Source organism: Oncorhynchus mykiss, chromosome 22 (assembly GCF_013265735.2).
Source record: "Oncorhynchus mykiss isolate Arlee chromosome 22, USDA_OmykA_1.1, whole genome shotgun sequence".
In the NCBI taxonomy this organism is placed as follows: Eukaryota; Metazoa; Chordata; class Actinopteri; order Salmoniformes; family Salmonidae; genus Oncorhynchus; species Oncorhynchus mykiss.
Genome location: NC_048586.1, coordinates 22,277,977 through 22,295,859, shown reverse-complemented (window position 1 = coordinate 22,295,859; position 17,883 = coordinate 22,277,977). Strand labels below are relative to the sequence as shown.

The window sequence follows — 17,883 nt, the reverse complement described above, 5'->3', positions numbered from 1 at the left end:
CATACAGTACACACACACACACACACACACACACACACACATACAGTACACACACACAGATAATCACCCTCAGTTACACTTATTATTTGTGTACACTGTCACACTCAACATTACTTCACAATTACACAAATCTACCTCTTATTGTTTTTTACAAGGACATTACAAACTCTCGATGGAAGGACAATCTTCTCTTCTCCTGCAATGTTGAGTACTAGAGTAGCCTGTATAGCTGGTACAGTGCAGGCTATTGTGTCTTCATGAAAAAAATACTAAAGTGTATACTACGTTCGGAATAATATAATATTCACTGTAGTATTGTTGCTGACTTTACTGTAGTATTCAGTGTTGTGGTTTTGCAGACTGAAGTCCGCAAAAACACTACAGTGAATACTGTAGTATTTACTGTAGTATACTGTAGTAATCAAATCTAATCTAATTGTATTGGTCACACATACATAGTTCTCAGATGTTAATGCGAGTGTAGTGAAGTGCTTGTGCTTCTAGTTCTGACCGTGCAGTACAGGGTTTCCCCAAAACCGGTCCTGGGGTCCCACCTGCACGCTACAGGAGTATACTGTAGTATTTACAGTTTACTATATTAGAAATACTATACAAAAATAAGAGTAGTATATACTGTAATGTTTTTGCGGACTGTGGTATACTGTAGTATTTACTGTAGTGTTTTTGGGGACATTACTGTAGTCTTAAAAAAAAAATGGAACCTTTATTTGACTAGGCAAGTCAGTTTAGAACAAATTCTTATTTACAATGACGGCCACACAATCACGGCCGGGTGTGATGCAGCATGGATTCGAACCAGGGACTGCAGTGACACCTCTAGCACTGAGATGCAGTGCCTTTGACTGCTGTGCAATTCAGGAGTATTTACTGAAGTGTTTTTGGTTTTATTATCTTTGACATAGAAGTGGAGGGCTTTGTCCTTGAGGAAACCTACTGTAGAAATACTAAAAGAGCAAATGTTCTATAACCTGTAGGTAGTTAGGACTGGGGTCTGAAGATTCTGCTCTTTTCTATAACCTGTAGGTAGGTAGGACTGGGGTCTGAAGATTCTGCTCTTTTCTATAACCTGTAGGTAGGTAGGACTGGGGTCTGAAGATTCTGCTCTTTTCTATAACCTGTATGTTACGGTGCGTGAATGAGGACCCACAAGCGAATCAACTTAAACAGAGCTTCTTTAATTACCAAACATAGGTAGGCTCAGATGGACCGGCAGATTCCGACAGGACAGGACAAGGTTACAGCAAACATGACGACAGTCTGGTTCAGGCATGAATGACACAAACAAACAAGAATCCGACAAGGACAGGAGCAGAAACAGAGAGAGATATAGGGACCTAATCAGAGGGAAAAAGGGAACAGGTGGGGAACGGGGTGAATGGGTAGTTAGAGGAGACAAGGGACAGCTGGGGGAAAGCGGGGGAGAAAAGGTAACCTAACACGACCAGCAGAGGGAGACAGGGTGAAGGGAAAGGACAGAGACAAGACAACATGACAGTACATGACAGTACCCCCCCACTCACCGAGCGCCTCCTGGCGCACTCGAGGAGGAAACCTGGCGGCAACGGAGGAAATCATCAATCAGCGCACGGTCCAGCACGTCCCGAGAGGGAACCCAACTCCTCTCCTCAGGACCGTACCCCTCCCAGTCAACTAGGTACTGATGACCACGGCCCCGAGGACGCATGTCCAAGATTTTACGGACCCTGTAGATAGGTGCGCCCTCGACAAGGATGGGGGGGGGGGGGGGGAAGACGAGCGGGGGCGCGAAGAACGGGCTTAACACAGGAGACATGGAAGACCGGGTGGACGCGACGAAGATATCGCGGAAGAAGAAGTCGCACTGCGACAGGATTAATGACCTGAGAGATACGGAATGGACCAATGAACCGCGGGGTCAACTTGCGAGAAGCCGTCTTAAGGGGAAGGTTCTGAGTGGAGAGCCAAACTCTCTGACCGCGACAATATCTAGGGCTCTTAGTTCTACGCTTATTAGCAGCTCTCACAGTCTGCGCCCTATAACGGCAAAGTGCAGACCTGACCCTCTTCCAGGTGCGCTCGCAACGTTGGACAAAAGCCTGAGCGGAGGGGACGCTGGACTCGGCGAACTGAGATGAGAACAACGGAGGCTGGTACCCGAGGCTACTCTGAAAAGGAGATAGCCCGGTCGCAGACGAAGGAAGCGAGTTGTGGGCGTATTCTGCCCAGGGGAGCTGTTCTGACCAAGACGCAGGGTTGCGAAAAGAAAGACTGCGTAAGATGCGACCAATAGTCTGATTGGCCCGTTCTGCTTGACCGTTAGACTGGGGGTGAAAGCCGGAAGAGAGACTGACGGAAGCCCCAATCAAACGGCAAAACTCCCTCCAAAATTGAGACGTGAATTGCGGACCTCTGTCCGAAACGACGTCTGACGGAAGGCCATGAATTCTGAAAACATTCTCGATGATGATTTGTGCCGTCTCTTTAGCAGAAGGAAGCTTAGCAAGGGGAATGAAATGAGCCGCCTTAGAGAACCTATCGACAACCGTAAGAATAACAGTCTTCCCCGCTGACGAAGGCAGTCCGGTGACAAAATCTAAGGCGATGTGAGACCACGGTCGAGAGGGAATAGGAAGCGGCCTGAGACGGCCGGCAGGAGGAGAGTTACCGGACTTAGTCTGCGCGCAGACCGAACAAGCAGCCACGAAACGACGCGTGTCATGCTCCCGGGTGGGCCACCAGAAACGCTGGCGAATGGAAGCAAGCGTACCCCGAACGCCAGGGTGGCCGGCTAACTTGGCAGAGTGAGCCCACTGAAGAACGGCCAGACGAGTAGGAACGGGAACGAAAAGAAGGTTCCTAGGACAAGCGCGCGGCGACGGAGTTTGAGTGAGTGCTTGCTTTACCTGCCTCTCAATTCCCCAGACAGTCAACCCGACAACACGCCCCTCAGGGAGAATCCCCTCGGGGTCAGTGGAGGCTACTGAAGAACTGAAGAGACGAGACAAAGCATCAGGCTTGGTGTTCTTAGAACCCGGACGATAAGAAATCACGAACTCGAAACGAGCGAAAAACAGCGCCCAACGCGCCTGACGCGCATTAAGTCGTTTGGCAGAACGGATGTACTCAAGGTTCCTATGGTCAGTCCAAACGACAAAAGGAACGGTCGCCCCCTCCAACCACTGTCGCCATTCGCCTAGGGCTAACCGGATGGCGAGCAGTTCGCGGTTACCCACATCATAGTTACGTTCCGACGGCGACAGGCGATGAGAAAAATACGCGCATGGGTGGACCTTGTCGTCAGAGAGGGAGCGCTGAGAAAGGATGGCTCCCACTCCCACCTCTGACGTGTCAACCTCGACAACGAACTGTCTAGAGACGTCAGGTGTAACAAGGATAGGAGCGGATGTAAAACGATTCTTGAGGAGATCAAAAGCTCCCTGGGCGGAAACGGACCACTTAAAGCACGTCTTGACAGAAGTAAGGGCTGTGAGAGGAGCTGCCACCTGACCGAAATTACGGATGAAACGACGATAGAAGTTCGCGAAGCCGAGAAAGCGCTGCAGCTCGACGCGTGACTTAGGGACGGGCCAATCAATGACAGCTTGGACCTTAGCGGGATCCATCTTAATGCCTTCAGCGGAAATAACAGAACCGAGAAATGTGACGGAGGAGGCATGAAAAGTGCACTTCTCAGCCTTCACAAAAAGACAATTCTCTAAAAGGCGCTGGAGGACACATCGAACGTGCTGAACATGAATCTGGAGTGACGGTGAAAAAATCAGGATATCGTCAAGGTAAACGAAAACAAAGATGTTCAGCATGTCTCTCAGGACATCATTGACTAATGCCTGAAAGACAGCTGGAGCGTTAGCGAGGCCGAAAGGAAGAACCCGGTATTCAAAGTGCCCTAACGGAGTGTTAAACGCCGTCTTCCACTCGTCCCCCTCCCTGATGCGCACGAGATGGTAAGCGTTACGAAGGTCCAACTTAGTGAAAAACCTGGCTCCCTGCAGGATCTCGAAGGCTGAAGACATAAGAGGAAGCGGATAACGATTCTTCACTGTTATGTCATTCAGCCCTCGATAATCTATGCAGGGGCGCAGAGACCCGTCCTTCTTCTTGACAAAAAAAAACCCCGCTCCGGCGGGAGAGGAGGAGGGGACTATGGTACCGGCGTCAAGAGCTACAGACAAATAATCTTCGAGAGCCTTACGTTCGGGAGCCGACAGAGAGTATAGTCTACCCCGGGGGGGGGTGGTTCCCGGAAGGAGATCAATACTACAATCATACGACCGGTGTGGAGGAAGAGAGGTGGCCCTGGACCGACTGAACACCGTGCGCAGATCGTGATATTCCTCCGGCACCCCTGTCAAATCACCAGGCTCCTCCTGTGAAGAAGAGACAGAGGAAACAGGAGGGATAGCAGACATTAAACATTTCACATGACAAGAGACGTTCCAGGAGAGGATAGAATTACTAGACCAATTAATGGAAGGATTATGACAAACTAGCCAGGGATGGCCCAAAACAACAGGTGTAAAAGGTGAACGCAAAATTAAAAAAGAAATGGTTTCACTATGATTACCAGAAACAGTGAGGGTTAAAGGTAGCGTCTCACGCTGAATCCTGGGGAGAGGACTACCATCCAGGGCGAACAAGGCCGTGGGCTCCTTTAACTGTCTGAGAGGAATGTCATGTTCCCGAGCCCAGGTCTCGTCCATAAAACAGCCCTCCGCCCCAGAGTCTATTAAGGCACTGCAGGAAGCTGACGAACCGGTCCAGCGTAGATGGACCGACAAGGTAGTGCAGGATCTTGAAGGAGAGACAGGAGTAGTAGCGCTCACCAGTAGCCCTCCGCTTACTGACGAGCTCTGGCCTTTTACTGGACATGAAGTGACAAAATGACCAGCGGAACCGCAATAGAGACAGAGGCGGTTGGTGATTCTCCGTTCCCTCTCCTCAGTCGAGATGCGGATACCTCCCAGCTGCATGGACTCAGCACCCGAGCCGGCAGAGGAAGATGGTAGTGATGCGGAGAGGGAGGCGACGGAGAGCGCGAGCTCCTTTCCACGAGCTCGGTGACGAAGATCAACCCGTCGCTCAATGCGAATAGCGAGTTCAATCAAGGAATCCACGCTGGAAGGAACCTCCCGGGAGAGAATCTCATCCTTTACCTCTGCGCGGAAACCCTCCAGAAGACGAGCGAGCAAGGCCGGCTCGTTCCAGCCACTGGAGACAGCAAGAGTGCGAAACTCAATAGAGTAGTCTGTTATGGATCGATTGCCTTGACATAGGGAAGACAGGGCCCTGGAAGCCTCCTCCCCAAAAACAGATCGATCAAAAACCCGTATCATCTCCTCCTTAAAGTCTTGATACTGGTTAGTACACTCAGCCCTTGCCTCCCAGATTGCCGTGCCCCACTCACGAGCCCGTCCAATAAGGAGAGATATGACGTAGGCGACACGAGCAGTGCTCCTGGAGTAAGTGTTGGGCTGGAGAGAAAACACAATATCACACTGGGTGAGGAACGAGCGGCATTCAGTGGGCTCCCCAGAGTAACACGGCGGGTTATTGATTCTGGGCTCCGGAGATTCGAAAGCCCTGGAAGTGGCCGGTGGATCGAGGCGGAGATGGTGAACCTGTTCTGTGAGGTTGGAGACTTGGGTGGCCAGGGTCTCAACGGCATGTCGAGCAGCAGACAATTCCTGCTTGTGTCTGCCTAGCATCGCTCCCTGGATCTCGACGGCTGAGTGGAGAGGATCCGAAGTCGCTGGGTCCATTCTTGGTCGGATTCTTCTGTTACGGTGCGTGAATGAGGACCCAAAAGCGAATCAACTTAAACAGAGCTTCTTTAATTACCAAACATAGGTAGGCTCAGATGGACCGGCAGATTCCGACAGGACAGGACAAGGTTACAGCAAACATGACGACAGTCTGGTTCAGGCATGAATGACACAAACAAACAAGAATCCGACAAGGACAGGAGCAGAAACAGAGAGAGATATAGGGACCTAATCAGAGGGAAAAAGGGAACAGGTGGGGAACGGGGTGAATGGGTAGTTAGAGGAGACAAGGGACAGCTGGGGGAAAGCGGGGGAGAAAAGGTAACCTAACACGACCAGCAGAGGGAGACAGGGTGAAGGGAAAGGACAGAGACAAGACAACATGACAGTACATGACACTGTAGGTAGGTAGGACTGGGCTCTGAAGATTCTGCTCTTTTCTATAACCTGTAGGTAGGTAGGACTGGGGTCTGAAGATTCTGCTATTTTCTATAACCTGTAGGTAGGTAGGACTGGGCTCTGAAGATTCTGCTCTTTTCTATAACCTGTAGGTAGGTAGGACTGGGGTCTGAAGAGTCTGCTCTTTTCTATAACCTGTAGGTAGGTAGGACTGGGGTCTGAAGATCCTGCTCTTTTCTATAACCTGTAGGTAGGTAGGACTGGGGTCTGAAGATTCTGCTCTTTTCTATAACCTGTAGGTAGGTAGGACTGGGGTCTGAAGATCCTGCTCTTTTCTATAACCTGTAGGGAACATATGGTCTATACTTGGCATGTAGGTTTCTCACATATTGTGATATGGTGGAGGAGAATGGGCAAATTAAATACTATAGTAAAAAAAATTGTGTTTTTTCAGACTTTAATGTTTTTGCAGACTATAGTGTTTTTGCTGTCATTTTTTGTAGTATTTACTGCAGTGGTTTTTTTGTGTGGCTATACTGTAGTATTTACTATAGTATTCTACAGTATACTACAGTTTACAACAGAATTCTATAGTACTGTATTATTCTATATTAAACTGTAGTATTTTTTTATGTAGGTTGTGTGCACTTTTAAAAGCCTTCCCCCTCAACACAAGGTCATAATTTAACTTGTTTCTGGTTGCCTCTCTCTCTCTCATCCTAATAGTCCTGTCTGTAATTTATTGTATTGGTCTAATAAAATGGACTGGTAGGCCTTTAAAGTGTCCTGCCTTTAAGACAGCTCCGTATTTCTTCTCTTAAGAAGCACAAGGTTATCAGGGTTCTTAAACTCCACACACACATAAAGTGGGTAGGGGGTTGGCTGTGAGTTTGAGTGAGGCAATGTGTGTGTGACTATGTGTCAGGGTTTACGTTAGGAAAATGAGGCACCAGACCAAGTGACCGGGAAAACTTTAATTTACTGTCCATTTGAGAAATGTACCAGACCCATATGCACTGGGTGAGTAACCCATTAGAGTGTCCACTAACAGTGTTCAGAATGACAGAAACCACATTTACATTATGGTAATGCCTCTTAACAGAACATGACACTCCTGTAATGAAGCAGACAATAAAACATTTTCAAACATTTGCCAAAATGCAATTCGTAGGAAATCACCATTCTAAACAGTGAACCTGATAAAACACCATTCTAAACAGCTAACCTGATAAAACACCATTCTAAACAGCGAATCTGATAAAACACCATTCTAAACAGCGAACCTGATAAAACGCCATTCTAAACAGCGAACCTGATAAAACACCATTCTAAACAGCGAACCTGATAAAACACCATCCTAAACAGCGAACCTGATAAAACACCATTCTAAACAGCGAACCTGATAAAACACCATTCTAAACAGCGTACCTGAAAGCGGTCCCATATGTGACAGAGATAAACATTTAGAAAGAGGGGGAATCTAAAGATGCAACAACTTTGATGGGTTGCTGATATGTCTTTGGTTTCTGGACAATGAAAGAAAGTTGATATGAAAACCAATAGAACATGAGAGAAATAGCATAGCGGTGGGTCCAATAAGGAAGAAGGGTCCAATAGGAAGGACATTTACCCAAAATAGCGTGGCAATATGCCTAGCCGATTATGAACTTGCAGCTGTCAGTGAGAAGCATCTAAAAATATAACGATAATGTGATGATAATGTGTCTTGAGTATAATTTAAAATGTTGAGACAAGAAGAAGGGGAGTGTGATGTGAAGATATAGGCAAGTCTCTCTTCAGAATTGCTCTGCTGTCTCCTGCCAATTATTGCTCATTCATTGTTTCATGTGTGAGTTGTTTGTCCTTTGATACATTATTTTATAAATTCCTCATTACATATGTCACCAGCAGTAAATGTACAGTTAATCCCCTCAATTTGGTTACATTAATGTCTGTTAATGCATGTATTAATTAGTCATTTACTGTTCTCATTCTCGGAGTGGAAACATTGTTTGCAGAGTTCACAACCTGCTACACTTGTGAGAAACAAGTTTTGGTTTATTTCATAACCGTCATTTCCGAGATTTGTCAATTTTTTCATTGTCTTTTGTTTTTAGTGCTCCATGTGAGCAATGAGCATGTGTCGTCTGGTTTCTCTGTGCATAGAAGTACCTGGCCTGCTGTGCGGAAATGTAGGAAAGTGTTTTTTTAACATCCATTAAAAATAATCATATATTAAAACTATAGTTCCTCACAGTAAACTTTTTGAAAAGTCTTTCCAACAGTCGCCACCTCGATAATCACCAATCCTCGTGTGAAAGAGCAATGGAAGTTTAAAGGCCTACTGCTGCATTGGCCTATAGGCTATGAGTTCCATGTGCTCATTTCTTTAGTCGCTAATGGATCACGGTGTATTAATATGTTCATATGACAGAGGCTGGTGATCTCCCATTTGTTGACTATTTCACTTTTGGATTTTTATCAATTAAATTAATATTCTTATGATTAAACACGTGACAGTGATTTTGAGAAATGAAAACATGGTTATTGAATTTAAACTGTTACACAAAAATATGAAAATCATAACTGGCACGCAAAATGGCAGAAATGGTAGGATAAATGTAAAGCTTCCCCAAACATGAAAGTCACACACTGCCTATGAAGTCTTTATACAATAATTGCCTCCACGTTTCCATGTTTGGATTTTGCCTACAGGCTACTTTGAAGCAACGTAAAACATGCCTCATAATAGGACATTAAACATTCAGGTTTCAAACAATGAAGTATGTTTTCAAAATGCATACTGCCTCCAGCTCACATTGTAATGTGGTGGGTAATGCGCTGATAGCCTGTTGCCTGCACTTGAATGGTGAATGGGAGTTGCGCTTCAATTACCAGTTGAGAAATAACAATAGTAGCTCTTTTTAATTGCGCACCAAAACTATTTTTAACACGTGAATTGTTCGAATTGTTGCGAAATGAATGGGTTTATAAAAGCACATGTTTTACTCCAGCAGCAACCAGCTGAGGAGCTGCAGGACAAATCCCCCTCAAAATAGGCTCTGTATGCTGTGCACATGTGATAGTTGTGTTGGATAAATTAGATACATGATGACTAACAAAAATACACAGGCCAATTTAATTCCACTATATGATACAAATTAACCTATAGACCAATAAGCATGATGGTCAAATGTATTTCCATCAACTGGTATTAACGTCAATGAATATAAAGCATTATCTTGCGATGGGATTTATTTCCTCCCAGTCATTTTGGCTAAAGTTAACCCTGCTAAATGGAGGTTTAAGAGGAGAGCAGGTAGGTAGTGTCAGTCCATAGGGGTCGGCTGTGTGTGTGTGGCAGTGTGTGTGTGGCTGTGTGTGTGTGGCAGTGTGTGTGTGGCTGTGTGTGTGTGGGGAGAGTGTCATCGCAGAAGTATCATAGTAAAACATTGCTTTGCTGTTTTCCTCTTTTGGGTTATACAAGGATGCAGTAATAAAAAGAGAGAACTGAGAGAGATGCACACTATCTCTGGGGACCCTTATGAGGCTGCTTCTTTCTGTGTCCACCATACACACACACACACACAGACACACACACAGGGCTGGGGGGCTGGATGGGAACCTGGGGAAAGGAAAAGGGGGTGTGACGTCTGGATTAGGCAGGACCCAGCGGGATGCTGCCGACAATTTCCTGCGATTCCCCCGGAGCTCAGTGGAGACTTCCTACTGGAGCACAGGACGGACAGAGGCATGAAATTACCAGATTAAAACTGATCTCTGGCTTAAAACACCAACATAGAGTCCCCCGACCCCACCACACACAAACACACACAACAGATTAGTTCCCCAACTTCGCCAATGACCTTGCCCAACTATGTGTAGGGTTTTGAAGGTGATGAAGTTTGTGTATGGCCCTGGTATTCTCTGGTGTTTGTCTGTCTCTGGCCACAGCCAATGCCATCTGTCATGTACTGTCATGTTGTCTTGTCTCTGTCCTTTCCCTTCACCCTGTCTCCCTCTGCTGGTCGTGTTAGGTTACCTTTTCTCCCCCGCTTTCCCCCAGCTGTCCCTTGTCTCCTCTAACTACCCATTCACCCCGTTCCCCACCTGTTCCCTTTTTCCCTCTGATTAGGTCCCTATATCTCTCTCTGTTTCTGCTCCTGTCCTTGTCGGATTCTTGTTTGTTTGTGTCATTCATGCCTGAACCAGACTGCCGTCATGTTTGCTGTAACCTTGTCCTGTCCTGTCGGAATCTGCCGGTCCATCTGAGCCTACCTATGTTTGGTAATTAAAGAAGCTCTGTTTAAGTTGATTCGCTTTTGGGTCCTCATTCACTCACCATAACAGAAGAATCCGACCAAGAATGGACCCAGCGACTTCGGATCCTCTCCACTCAGCCGTCGGGATCCAGGGAGCGATGCTAGGCAGACACGAGCAGGAAGTGTCTGCTGCTCGACATGCCGTTGAGACCCTGGCCACCCAAGTCTCCAACCTCACAGAACAGGTTCACCATCTCTGCCTCGATCCACCGGCCACTTCCAGGGCTTTCGAATCTCCGGAGCCCAGAATCAATAACCCGCCGTGTTACTCTGGGGAGCCCACTGAATGCCGCTCGTTCCTCACCCAGTGTGATATTGTGTTTTCTCTCCAGCCCAACACTTACTCCAGGAGCACTGCTCGTGTCGCCTACGTCATATCTCTCCTTATTGGACGGGCTCGTGAGTGGGGCACGGCAATCTGGGAGGCAAGGGCTGAGTGTACTAACCAGTATCAAGACTTTAAGGAGGAGATGATACGGGTTTTTGATCGATCTGTTTTTGGGGAGGAGGCTTCCAGGGCCCTGTCTTCCCTATGTCAAGGCAATCGATCCATAACAGACTACTCTATTGAGTTTCGCACTCTTGCTGTCTCCAGTGGCTGGAACGAGCCGGCCTTGCTCGCTCGTCTTCTGGAGGGTTTCCGCGCAGAGGTAAAGGATGAGATTCTCTCCCGGGAGGTTCCTTCCAGCGTGGATTCCTTGATTGAACTCGCTATTCGCATTGAGCGACGGGTTGATCTTCGTCACCGAGCTCGTGGAAAGGAGCTCGCGCTCTCCGTCGCCTCCCTCTCCGCATCACTACCATCTTCCTCTGCCGGCTCGGGTGCTGAGCCCATGCAGCTGGGAGGTATCCGCATCTCGACTAAGGAGAGGGAACGGAGAATCACCAACCGCCTCTGTCTCTATTGCGGTTCCGCTGGTCATTTTGTCACTTCATGTCCAGTAAAAGGCCAGAGCTCGTCAGTAAGCGGAGGGCTACTGGTGAGCGCTACTACTCCTGTCTCTCCTTCAAGATCCTGCACTACCTTGTCGGTCCATCTACGCTGGACCGGTTCGTCAGCTTCCTGTAGTGCCTTAATAGACTCTGGGGCGGAGGGCTGTTTTATGGACGAGACCTGGGCTCGGGAACATGACATTCCTCTCAGACAGTTAAAGGAGCCCACGGCCTTGTTCGCCCTGGATGGTAGTCCTCTCCCCAGGATTCAGCGTGAGACGCTACCTTTAACCCTCACTGTTTCTGGTAATCATAGTGAAACCATTTCTTTTTTAATTTTTCGTTCACCTTTTACACCTGTTGTTTTGGGCCATCCCTGGCTAGTTTGTCATAATCCTTCCATTAATTGGTCTAGTAATTCTATCCTCTCCTGGAACGTCTCTTGTCATGTGAAATGTTTAATGTCTGCTATCCCTCCTGTTTCCTCTGTCTCTTCTTCACAGGAGGAGCCTGGTGATTTGACAGGGGTGCCGGAGGAATATCACGATCTGCGCACGGTGTTCAGTCGGTCCAGGGCCACCTCTCTTCCTCCACACCGGTCGTATGATTGTAGTATTGATCTCCTTCCGGGAACCACCCCCCCCCGGGGTAGACTATACTCTCTGTCGGCTCCCGAACGTAAGGCTCTCGAAGATTATTTGTCTGTAGCTCTTGACGCCGGTACCATAGTCCCCTCCTCCTCTCCCGCCGGAGCGGGGTTTTTTTTTGTCAAGAAGAAGGACGGGTCTCTGCGCCCCTGCATAGATTATCGAGGGCTGAATGACATAACAGTGAAGAATCGTTATCCGCTTCCTCTTATGTCTTCAGCCTTCGAGATCCTGCAGGGAGCCAGGTTTTTCACTAAGTTGGACCTTCGTAACGCTTACCATCTCGTGCGCATCAGGGAGGGGGACGAGTGGAAGACGGCGTTTAACACTCCGTTAGGGCACTTTGAATACCGGGTTCTTCCTTTCGGCCTCGCTAACGCTCCAGCTGTCTTTCAGGCATTAGTCAATGATGTCCTGAGAGACATGCTGAACATCTTTGTTTTCGTTTACCTTGACGATATCCTGATTTTTTCACCGTCACTCCAGATTCATGTTCAGCACGTTCGACGTGTCCTCCAGCGCCTTTTAGAGAATTGTCTTTTTGTGAAGGCTGAGAAGTGCACTTTTCATGCCTCCTCCGTCACATTTCTCGGTTCTGTTATTTCCGCTGAAGGCATTAAGATGGATCCCGCTAAGGTCCAAGCTGTCATTGATTGGCCCGTCCCTAAGTCACGCGTCGAGCTGCAGCGCTTTCTCGGCTTCGCGAACTTCTATCGTCGTTTCATCCGTAATTTCGGTCAGGTGGCAGCTCCTCTCACAGCCCTTACTTCTGTCAAGACGTGCTTTAAGTGGTCCGTTTCCGCCCAGGGAGCTTTTGATCTCCTCAAGAATCGTTTTACATCCGCTCCTATCCTTGTTACACCTGACGTCTCTAGACAGTTCGTTGTCGAGGTTGACGCGTCAGAGGTGGGAGTGGGAGCCATCCTTTCTCAGCGCTCCCTCTCTGACGACAAGGTCCACCCATGCGCGTATTTTTCTCATCGCCTGTCGCCGTCGGAACGTAACTATGATGTGGGTAACCGCGAACTGCTCGCCATCCGGTTAGCCCTAGGCGAATGGCGACAGTGGTTGGAGGGGGCGACCGTTCCTTTTGTCGTTTGGACTGACCATAGGAACCTTGAGTACATCCGTTCTGCCAAACGACTTAATGCGCGTCAGGCGCGTTGGGCGCTGTTTTTCGCTCGTTTCGAGTTCGTGATTTCTTATCGTCCGGGCTCTAAGAACACCAAGCCTGATGCTTTGTCTCGTCTCTTCAGTTCCTCAGTAGCCTCCACTGACCCCGAGGGGATTCTCCCTGAGGGGCGTGTTGTCGGGTTGACTGTCTGGGGAATTGAGAGGCAGGTAAAGCAAGCACTCACTCAAACTCCGTCGCCGCGCGCTTGTCCTAGGAACCTTCTTTTCGTTCCCGTTCCTACTCGTCTGGCCGTTCTTCAGTGGGCTCACTCTGCCAAGTTAGCCGGCCACCCTGGCGTTCGGGGTACGCTTGCTTCCATTCGCCAGCGTTTCTGGTGGCCCACCCGGGAGCATGACACGCGTCGTTTCGTGGCTGCTTGTTCGGTCTGCGCGCAGACTAAGTCCGGTAACTCTCCTCCTGCCGGCCGTCTCAGGCCGCTTCCTATTCCCTCTCGACCGTGGTCTCACATCGCCTTAGATTTTGTCACCGGACTGCCTTCGTCAGCGGGGAAGACTGTTATTCTTACGGTTGTCGATAGGTTCTCTAAGGCGGCTCATTTCATTCCCCTTGCTAAGCTTCCTTCTGCTAAAGAGACGGCACAAATCATCATCGAGAATGTTTTCAGAATTCATGGCCTTCCGTCAGACGTCGTTTCGGACAGAGGTCCGCAATTCACGTCTCAATTTTGGAGGGAGTTTTGCCGTTTGATTGGGGCTTCCGTCAGTCTCTCTTCCGGCTTTCACCCCCAGTCTAACGGTCAAGCAGAACGGGCCAATCAGACTATTGGTCGCATCTTACGCAGTCTTTCTTTTCGCAACCCTGCGTCTTGGTCAGAACAGCTCCCCTGGGCAGAATACGCCCACAACTCGCTTCCTTCGTCTGCGACCGGGCTATCTCCTTTTCAGAGTAGCCTCGGGTACCAGCCTCCGTTGTTCTCATCTCAGTTCGCCGAGTCCAGCGTCCCCTCCGCTCAGGCTTTTGTCCAACGTTGCGAGCGCACCTGGAAGAGGGTCAGGTCTGCACTTTGCCGTTATAGGGCGCAGACTGTGAGAGCTGCTAATAAGCGTAGAACGAAGAGCCCTAGATATTGTCGCGGTCAGAGAGTTTGGCTCTCCACTCAGAACCTTCCCCTTAAGACGGCTTCTCGCAAGTTGACCCCGCGGTTCATTGGTCCATTCCGTATCTCTCAGGTCATTAATCCTGTCGCAGTGCGACTTCTTCTTCCGCGATATCTTCGTCGCGTCCACCCGGTCTTCCATGTCTCCTGTGTTAAGCCCGTTCTTCGCGCCCCCGCTCGTCTCCCCCCCCCCCCCCCCATCCTTGTCGAGGGCGCACCTATCTACAGGGTCCGTAAAATCTTGGACATGCGTCCTCGGGGCCGTGGTCATCAGTACCTAGTTGACTGGGAGGGGTACGGTCCTGAGGAGAGGAGTTGGGTTCCCTCTCGGGACGTGCTGGACCGTGCGCTGATTGATGATTTCCTCCGTTGCCGCCAGGTTTCCTCCTCGAGTGCGCCAGGAGGCGCTCGGTGAGTGGGGGGGTACTGTCATGTACTGTCATGTTGTCTTGTCTCTGTCCTTTCCCTTCACCCTGTCTCCCTCTGCTGGTCGTGTTAGGTTACCTTTTCTCCCCCGCTTTCCCCCAGCTGTCCCTTGTCTCCTCTAACTACCCATTCACCCCGTTCCCCACCTGTTCCCTTTTTCCCTCTGATTAGGTCCCTATATCTCTCTCTGTTTCTGCTCCTGTCCTTGTCGGATTCTTGTTTGTTTGTGTCATTCATGCCTGAACCAGACTGCCGTCATGTTTGCTGTAACCTTGTCCTGTCCTGTCGGAATCTGCCGGTCCATCTGAGCCTACCTATGTTTGGTAATTAAAGAAGCTCTGTTTAAGTTGATTCGCTTTTGGGTCCTCATTCACTCACCATAACACCATCAGGTAATGCAGTAGGATGGCCATGCTGGTGTATCCATAGACTATAGAACAGCATTTGTTTTTAAAGTGGTGTTCTATATCCATGGGTGTAACATTCTAGAAGACTGCCAACGTTCTAAATGCTGCTCTGTGCTTGTATAGGTAGAGTGTGTGCTGTGTGCCCTCTGCATTGTCCTATACTCGGCACAAATACCATCCACCTAGTGACTGTTGAACTTTGGAAATGTCAGACACGGCTCCTCACAGAAAGGGCTAGCGTTGCTTTGTTGGGGATTTTGGATCCCAAACGTTCTTTGTACTCTGACCCATCGAACGATTTTGAAGTCACAAAGTGAACAGAACCGATGTATCTAGGCAGGACATTTTCTTTAGCCATGACCCAAATGAGTGAATGTACTGCTAGCATGAGCGGTGTGTTATGAACGATATACTGGAGGAAACATAACGCACAGGACACAGAGTACATAGCAACAAGGCTCATCAGAGTCGAGGAAAAAAGACACCACACAAAACCAGGATTAACTGTTGTTCCCCAGTAACGCCTGCAGCCTTTTTATAATGCTGCATTAGTCTCCCACTCTCCCCTCCCTCTCTACCTCTTTCTTTCTTTCTCTCTCTCGCTCTACCCCTCCCTTTACCCTTCCCTCTCTATCCCTCATCGCCATCTCTCTCTTTCCCACCAAACACAGCAGTTTGCCCCGAGCCAGGCGCAACAGTGTCTCTCCAGAGAGGCCCTATGTGATGAGCTGCTCCCGAACATACAGTACCAATCAAAAGTTTGGACACATCTACTCATTCAAAGGTTTTTCTGTATTTGTACTATTTTCTACATTGTAGAATAATAGTGAAGACATCAAAACTATGAAATAACACATGTGGAATCATGTAGTAACCAAAAACGTGTTAAACAAATTATATATTTTATATTTTATATTCTTCAAAGTAGCCACCCTTTGCCTTGATGACATCTTTGCACACTCTTGGCAATCACTCAACCAACTTCATGAGGAATAATTTTCCAACAGTCTTGAAGGAGTTCCCACATATGCTGCTTTTCCTTCACTCTGCGGTCCAACTCCTCCCAAACCATCTCAATTGGGTTGAGGTCAGGTGATTGTGGAGGCCAGGTCATCTGATGCAGCACTCAAACACTCTCCTTCTTGGTCAAATAGCCCTTACACAGTCTGGAGGTGTGTTGGGTCATTGTCCTGTTGAAAAACAAATGATAGTCCCACTAAGCACAAACCAGATGGGATGGCGTATCGCTGCAGAATGCTGTGGTAGTCATGCTGGTTAAGTGTGGTTTGAATTCTAAATAAATCACAGACAGTGTCACCATCAAAGCACCATCACACCTCCTCCTCCATGCTTCACAGTGGGAACCACACATGAGGAGATCATCCGTTCACCTACTCTGCATCTCACAAATACACTGCGGTTGGAAACCAAAAATCTCAAGTATGGACTCATCAGACCATAGGACAGACTTCCACCGGTCTAATGTCCACTCCTTGTGTTTCTTGCCCCAAGCAAGTCTCTTCTTATTGGTGTTCTTTAGTAATGGGTTCTTCGCAGCAATTCACACAGTCTCCTCTGAACAATTGATGTTGAGATGTGTCTGTTATTTGAACACTGTGAAGCATTTTTTATCTACAATGTAGAAAATAGTACAAATAAAGAAAAACCCTGGAATGAGTGGGTGTGTCCACACTTTTGACTGGTACTGTACACACAGTGCATGTGTTGTTTACATGGAGACATGGTGGCTCAGTCAGCCTAACCACTTGCTACTGCAGTAAGCCCTCAGAGAAACACACTACATGGAATGGAAATGCAGAGTGGGGGGAGAGAGGGAGGAGAGAGAGAGCTTCATGTATTGAATTAAAGGAGAAGATCTGAGCTCTAAGCCCTGCAGTATGCACTGTGCCGTGTACAGTGTGCAGTCAGTGGTCTACACAGGATAAGCATGGAGTTTCTCCTACTGTTTTCTATTATTTAAGATGCAGATGTTTGTTTGTCATTTCTCTGTGCATACAAACAGACATTCTACAGCATCAGAGACAAGTGTTAATGTTTCATCGTTTGGAGATTGTTTGTTTCCTTTCTCCTTGTTGTCTAGACCAGTGAGCTGATTGGATGACAATGTGTCTGAACTCTTGGGCTCACATATGAACTCACAGGACCTGAAATAGAACCAACAAGAGAAGAATACTGACTTGAGTGTTTCTAATTCAGGTATCATTGACAGAAAACAGTTACTGTCAAACCCCAAACCTACTTTTCCTCTCCTCTCTCAGATGGTGGGATTGAGTGTTTGGAAGCTCTTCAGTGCCCCCTTGTGGTGTGTGGGACTGGTATTTATTGGACCACCACTGTGTCTCCTATTCATGTTAAGATTTCCAAAACAAATGTGATGAAAAACATGGCCGAGATTTCATCAGAATGTCATTTGTTGGTTTCTACGTAAAAGTTAGCACCAAGAGTGGAATGTCTGTGAGGGGGACTGTACCAGCATGACCTTGAGTGAGAGTGTTTGTTGGGGGGCATTTTGTACTATTTGTACATAGTGAAATGTCTAGATAAGGTATTGGGTATCTAGTCTGAGCTGTGTTTCACACCTCAGGGGTTTGGTAACAGTGTTTGTGGAAGGGGCTGAAAGCATCAGACCTTTCCACCTGAACACCCTTTAGTAA

At 48.0% G+C, this 17,883-nt stretch overlaps 1 protein-coding gene across 4 annotated transcripts in view; it reads left to right on the top strand.

The window, feature by feature from the left end:
* LOC110502069 (interleukin-1 receptor accessory protein-like 1) overlaps positions 1-17,883 on the top strand; it is a 397,329-nt gene that overhangs the window by 340,647 nt on the left and 38,799 nt on the right. The gene's annotated exons all lie outside the window — the stretch shown is intronic.